The following is a 7,618-nucleotide window of genomic DNA, read 5'->3' as shown; positions in this document are numbered from 1 at the left end:
AAATCATAGAGAAAACAGTGTGACAGACACTGCTAAATTTCTACCTAAATCTGCCTCATCCCGCTATTCTACCCCAATTTTTCCTTACTTGCAGAACCCCAACTTCGCTCTAATACTGGGAGCTGCCATGAGGTCAAGCATGGAGATCACCTTTGGCCCAAAAGTGAACCTCTATTGATTTGTATCAATCAGAGTAGTCTTAATTGCTGGCCAGTCATTGTCTCAGGCACGGACATGTGCTCCAACTCTGAGCTATGTAGAACTAAGGTCTCCTGGGAGCATCTGGAGAAGACTTTTCTAAACAGAGAAAAGCCATGCAAAGCAAAGTCTGTTTTCTCTGCTGGATTTCTGAACTAGGGTGAGCCACGTCATTTGCAAACTCAAGTGAAAATTTAAAATGTGAAGATCCTTATTCAAGAAGCAGGATCAAACTGTTTCCTTTTTTTAATGATCTCCCCTTCTTGACTTGTCATGGTGGTTTTTATTTGTGCTTTGAGTTTGGGGCAGCCCTACAGGTACCTAGAGCCTCATCCTACAACTCAGCATGCACAGCACACATTAATCTGACCCCGATCCCCTGCACATATACTCCAACCCCTGCTGGAGGCAGAGGTGGGCAGCAGCTGTTGGGCAGTGGCTGGGGGCAGGTGGCCTAGAATGTTTTCTAGCAAGGAGGTCAGGCAGGACTGCCCATGAGTTGAAGGCTCTGAGTGCCTGGTACATGCTTCTTTGTTCCATCATACTTCACTAACAAAGCACAAATTCAAAGTAGAATTACTAAGAATTTCAATACAGTGACCACAAAGCATTAGCGCCCTAGTAGGACCTGCTGAACTTGAGGTCCTGTGGAGAACACTGATGGCCCACCCCTGAAGGTGGCCCTGGTCTTCATGCCTGCATCAGCCTCAGCCATCTCAAGATCACAACGAGAACATAGCCAAGTTAGAGAAGAATGACCAAAAGCATTGGGGTGCTTCGTATTATTAAGCTGCTAAATTAACTAATCTTGGGAATTTCTATACTCAACAATTCTTGTTGTATGGGGTAATAAACTCCTTGTTTTATGGGCCATTTTGGGGGGTTCTTTTGTTAATTACAACTGAAAGCATCATAACTGATAGGAAAGATTGCATTGGTGAACAAGGTCTACAAAGGGACTAGCAGGAGATGGGAAAGGTACAGGAGCTTTTCTCTAATGTCCAAATCCACATCAACTGCCCTAGAGTATGCTGTTCCTGCTTTTCCCTAGCCACTCTGCTGGGCACGTGAGGTCCCCTATATTCTTTGGACCCAGAGACAGAAAATATCTTCATTTACACTCTGCCGCCTCGTATTCCTCCACTCTTAGACAGAGGCTAAACACAACATCCATGTTGATTGTTCAGTACGTAAGAATTGAGATGACGGAAGAAGGTCACTGTGAGCTTCAGGGATAGCTTGGAGCTGACCTATGAAACAGGTGAGGTTTGTTTGGGACTCTCCTACCTCCCTCATAATATATTCTTCCATTCTTCAGAAATCATCCACTATGTAAAGATATTGGTTTCATATTTGGCCATTCCTGCTTAAGGAGCTAACAGATATACTATCTTACAGAAATGATTGGCTGTCCAGTACCTCAATTTCCTTCAAATGTTTGAGATTTCATGATTCTTTACTGCTTAATTCTTGTCCCTCTTACCTAGAAATCCTGGGACAGTGGACTTTTGGGGACCCTGAGAAATTCTAAATTTATAAAACTCTGCTCAAATTTATGGTACTAAAAGAAGACTAATAACATCCTCTGGAAAAAAAATAACTTCAGAGAAAAGTCATATGAAAGGAGCATTGAAGGATGTGGGTTTGATCACGTATGTATAGGGAAACTTTGGTTCTAGAAAACTGATAGGTGTGCAGACATGAAGCTGTGTCCCTCTGGTTGAGGGAATTGAATATGATCCTTAGAAGCATCTTTATGCCAATTTTAAATATGGTTAGGCAATAAGCAAGCTTCTCAGACACATCTAGATATTAGCACAGGGGTCTATAAATTATGATTCTTTATACCTATAGGTTGTACTAAGTTGAAAAATATCCCCACAAAATTTATGTCATCCCAGAATCTCAGAATGTGATGTTATTTAGAAGTAAGTGTAATTAATTAACATAAAGTCATACTGGATTGAGTTGGACCTTAAATCCAATGGCTGGTGCCCTTATGGGAAGACAGATGAAGACACACAGAAAGGAAAGTTACTTAAAGATGCAGGCAGAGATTGAGTTCTGTTGCCAGAAGCCAAGGAACACCAAGAGCCACCAGAAGCTGGAAGAGGCAAGAAAGGACCTTCCCTTGAAGTTTCAGAGAGAGCGTGGCTCTTCCAACCTCTTCATTTTTGACTTCTAGCCTCTAGAACTATGAGAGAATAAGTTGCTGCTATTTTAAGCCACTCCGTTTGTGGTAATTTGTTACAGTGGTCCTGGGAATGATACACAGGTAAAAAATAGAAGTAGATCCCTCATAGAGCACATTGACCATCATGGACTAAGAAGACTTGAGAGCTGGCCACTGACTGGGCCCTCAATCTCACAAGGGGACATGGAGGAAGTATTTCTTCAACACAAACTCTGTTCACTGTTGTGTATCAGAAGCTGTGTTTACCTTTCCATCTCACATGAGCCCACAAGGTAAGAAATATTGAATTGGGTGCCGTCTCAAAGGTCAGCATGCCCATCTGTTTGTGTGCAAACACACTCCTCTGGGTTTCTCTCACTCCTACCTTTTCATCAAAAACCCAAAGTCTGATCACAAGGTATTCCTGTTTGAACTGGTGAGTTTTTCTCAGTGGCATCAGACAAAAAGGCTAAAAGCTGCCGGAAGCTTCCTCCATAGTAGATTAGCAGCACATGGGTGAACCAAGCTCATACATTATTCAGAAAGGAAAAATGTGGGCTTTGACTGAGCTTTGAAGGAATCGGCAGCTATTCCAGAGGAGAGTGCCCTATTGTTCTGCCTCACAGAACACAAAGAGCAAGTGGCATTCCTTACAGCATAGCTAATGGAGTGCATACAGACACTGTGATGAACTGACCAGTGGACATCTTTCATGAGCTCTGAAATCCTATTCAAAATGACCGATTGCTGATCAGAGGAAAGATGTTCACACTTTTTTTTCTAAATTTATGTAGGGTTATAACTCAGTGCTACCCAGAGCAGGAGCTTTTTGGAAGATAAAATGGTGCCATCTGTGGAACACATATTTATCAACAGTACCAAAGTCCCCTTGGAAGGGTTACCAGGAAGATTAGGTTGACCTTTCGATCACTGTCTGGCAGGTTTTTCCTCAAAACATGGGAAGCCTTTCCTGTGTCATGAAGCAAGATTAGAAATGATTATGTAATTCAACTTTTTAAAAAATAAAATCTACACTGGCCAGGCGAGGTGGCTCATGCCTGTAATCCCAGCACTCTGGGAGGCAGAGGTGGGTGGATCACGAGGTTAAGAGATGGAGACCATCCTGGCCAACATGGTGAAGCCCCGTCTCTACTAAAAATACAAAAAATTAGCCGGGCGTGGTGGTGCATGCCTGTAGTCCCAGCTACTCCAGAGGCTGAGGCAGGAGAATTGCTTGATACTGGAAAACAGAAGTTGCAGTGAGCGGGGATCGAGCCACTGCACTCCAGCCTGGCAATAGAGCGAGACTCCGTCTCAAATAATAATAATAATAATAATAAAATAAATAAAATCTACACTACGTGTGTTTCTTTGATATAAGAAAAAAGATTTTCCAAAAAGGAAGAAGGAAACCCTGACCAAAATGTTCAAGCAAAGGCTAATAGGATCTTAAGCCCAGAGCATTTGCAAGAATTCTGAATTAATTCCTGGTGGAGTATCTATTTTAAAAAATTTTAAAAAGGTAAAAGGCTGCTATTATAGTCCTCCTAAAGTCCTACTTTATCATCAATGTATCTGAGTACATCTTGAAGTCATGATTAACTCATTTTAAAGTTCACCTGTGTATGCTTATAAATCCTGTTCACAGAGGCCCAAAACATTTTTCTAGTATTCACTTACTTGAAATTTTTTCTAGGTAAAAATACAGACAAAAAATAAGCTTATAAAAATAATCAATCCCAGCGACAGAGGAGACAAAGAAAAAAAAGTGTTGGAAAGTAGAGAAGATAAATGGACCTGAATAACAAATGAAATTTTCTCCCCAGTCCCGGTACTTTTCTCCCAGATGAAAGATGCTGGATGCTGGCATTGCTGCCACTTCTGATATAGCGCCAAGGAGATCAATGCAGGAGGAGACCTCTTAAACAGGGAATTTTTCAAGAATGGCCTACCACATTCATCCCTTGGCCCTCTGCCATTTTTGATGTCCAAGCCAGCTAAATCAAGACATGATTGTGTTTTTAACTAGCATTCAACCTTTAGGTTTCACAGTGGAATTACTTCCCCAAATCTGCCATGTGCTGTTTTCTAGAGTGGGTTTACATTTAGTCTCTGGACTTTTTGGTAACCAAGAACTTCTGGCAACTAACCCTGGCATGGCCACCAGAATCTGCAGGGTTGAGAGAGGGAAAGAAAGGCAAAAGTGGATGAATGTAGCTGAAGGTAACAATTATAGAACTGTTATTTGATATAGGGCAATGTTATCCAATTATAACTTGAGATGCATCAGAGGCTTGGCCAATACAATATCAAAACAAGACTGTATTTTTTTTCGGTTTTGGATACTTGTATCATACCCTATTTGAATGGGGAATTAAATCAATTTAAATTATTGCAGAAAATACCAATAACCAATAAAAGAAAGCAAGCAATAACATTGAAAATTGCTCTTTGAGTATTTGTAAAACTTGGTTCTCTGAATATAATTCTTAAGTACTTAAATTAGAAAGATACTGTCATAGAGACGGAACAATTAGTATTAAAAAGACATCTAAAAATCCTATTATTTAAAAGTTAATAACCTTGTTATTAATCCAACTGCCCAGATATTAATAAAAACAAGAAATGTTTAGTTCAGCCAATCTCAGTAACTCAATAAACTATCCTGGGATCAAATTGGTTACTTAGTGACCAGCAGTACTTATAAAGTAGATTATATTTCAATTTAATACACTGTTTTATAAAAACATAGTCAGAAACATAGAGAACTCTACTTATAAATACAGTTCCTACCCAATAAGATTCTTTTTAAAATCCTGTTATAATGAATTTGCTGAACACAAGTTTTGTTAAACTTCATGTTGCTTCTCTTCCTTCAGGCAATTTATTCAGCAATTAATTTTATTCAGCCTTCATAGTTATCTTTGCTTCAGGGTTATTTCTACAACTGGATTATGGACATCTAAAATCATATCCTCTCACACTGAAAGGACTCTTTACAGGTCACCTATCTAATGCTTGCCCTCCACTCCCCACCCACCCAATGAAGGGAATAATTTATATTTGGCTTTAACGAGAGTCTAAAATAATTATCTTATTGAAGAAAAAGCATCTCAATATTATTGAATAAATAAATAATGTTTGAACTATTCAAAATATCTAGTGGCTTCTCCAACATTGCACAGCTGGAGTGCACACCTTACCACTGTGAGTCACACCACTCTTCTCTAGCTAGGTAAGCTGAGCAGAAACAGGCTGCCTTGTTACTTAGTGGGAGAACACCCATCACTGCCAGGTAAAACAGTGCCTAGAATACAAAGGGCAATCAAATATTCCAGCTATATGGAGGCTGAATAGGAAATTTCCCCAGCTATTGCACTGAATCACTTGACTAGAATTCATTCTGGAAAAAAATATCAGATCTGTTGAGACTTTTTTTTTAAAAAAAAATAGCTAATTAAGGTGGTAAACAATATACCTGAAATAGTCTTATATTTTGAGTTTCCTGTAGTATAAAATTTCTACTTATAATGCATCTATTTTCCAAATATCTTTCTATAGTATTTAAACATATGTATTATTAAGGTTACTGAATAGATAATTTCTGTTCAGTAATTAAATTTTAAATATCTGGGAAGACCAACATAAAATAAATACCAATACATGAATTAAGCATATATTTATTTACCCACTATGTTACCATTGTGGAATTCAACAAACACCAAACAGAAAGTATTATCTTGGGCTGGGCGCGGTGGCTCATGCCTGTAATCCCAGCACTTTGAGAGGCTAAGGCGGGCAGATCACGAGGTCAAGTGTTAGAGACCAGCCTGGCCACCATGGTGAAACCCTGTCTTTACTAAAAATACAAAAATTAGCCACGTGTGGTGGTGTGCTGCCTGTAATCCCAGCTACTGAGGAAGCTGAGGCAGGAGAATCGCTTGAACTTGGGAAGTGGAAGTTGCTGTGAGCCGAGATTGCCCCACTGCATTCCAGCAGAGGCAAAAAGCAAGACTCTGTCTCAAAAAAAAAAAAAAAAAAAAAAAAAAAAAATTTTTTAAAAAAAAAAAAAAAAAAAAAAAACAACCAAGTATTTTATGTTGTTTATATTTTGCTTGGCAAGTATTCCTAAATATATAGATTAAATTGATCTTTCATTATTACACCTGCTTGTTTATAAGGAAAGGAAAGTGATTTGTTAGTGGAAAAAATAATTATGTTGGCAGTCCAAATTTTGATTTTTTTCCAAATTTCGATTTTTAAAAACTGCCATTATTTTGTAATTTTTCTAGTGTTCACATTTTAAAAGCACAATTCAATTCATATAGTACTTAAACAAAAACAAAATTTTTAATAAACATATTTAATAATACCTATAATGCTTAAACTTATTAATTGGATAATTTCAGAAATTTTTTACTATTGAGGGAAGCTACATGAGTCATTCCAAGTCACCAGATTTGTCTTAATAAAATTCTTTAGCAATTTTATGCATAAAAATTATTTGCAATTCAATAATTCATCCTTTCACTCATTTCATAGATGTTATATAACTCCTATCACATTCCAAGTGCTATGTTGATATCTGGAGGTATAGACAAGATTGAAGCAGATGCAGAGTCTTACACATGAATATTTGAATGAGGAAATATGTTCCCCAAATTAGCAAAGCATCTCGCAGACTCTTTTCTTGATGATATATTTGAAATCCTAATGCTGCAAGTTAAATTATCAGGGATTTAAAACTAGAAGAAGTCATGATCACAATTTTATATACTATTTAATTTTAAGCACAAAATTTGACTGTTTAAGTCTTATTATAATTTTAAGCAAAGTACTTTGGGTAGTCATAAATAAAGTAACTGGCAGGTATTTAGTATTTATGTTGTGTGGATTCATATCCATACTCTACCACTCAGTATCTCTGGGATTTTTGATGAATGATCAAACTCTCTGAGCCTCAGTTTTCTAAAGTGTAAAGCGGAAATGATATTGGAATGTAGTGATAATTAAATAATGTACTAGCTGTAGGTGCTTAGAACAGTTCCTGGAATATTAAAAATTTAAAGAGACATTTTATTTTTAATAGTTTAGTTAATGGAATGGCTTCAAAAATACAGTTAAATTAAGATATTCAAAGAAGCAGGATGTGGGTGACCAGTATTGGCGTCAGCTTTAGAGACCAAAGGTTAAGTCTCAATGCTGCTGCAAAAGGGTTCAGGTAACAGTCAGTAAACAGTGCTTCTT

At 37.8% G+C, this 7,618-nt stretch overlaps 1 long non-coding RNA gene across 1 annotated transcript; it reads left to right on the top strand.

The window, feature by feature from the left end:
• Nucleotides 1-821: 821 nt before the first annotated feature.
• Nucleotides 822-7,609, top strand: LOC108300412. The gene is made up of 3 exons (XR_001823400.2): nucleotides 822-1,044; nucleotides 4,505-4,594; nucleotides 6,914-7,609. It is a non-coding gene; the product is annotated as an uncharacterized LOC108300412 (long non-coding RNA).
• The last annotated feature ends 9 nt before the right edge of the window (nucleotides 7,610-7,618 follow it).

Source organism: Cebus imitator, unplaced genomic scaffold (genome assembly GCF_001604975.1).
Source record: "Cebus imitator isolate Cc_AM_T3 unplaced genomic scaffold, Cebus_imitator-1.0 Scaffold27, whole genome shotgun sequence".
In the NCBI taxonomy this organism is placed as follows: domain Eukaryota; kingdom Metazoa; phylum Chordata; class Mammalia; order Primates; family Cebidae; genus Cebus; species Cebus imitator.
The sequence above is the reverse complement of the archived record's forward strand: the minus strand, read 5'-3'. Positions and strand labels throughout refer to the sequence as shown.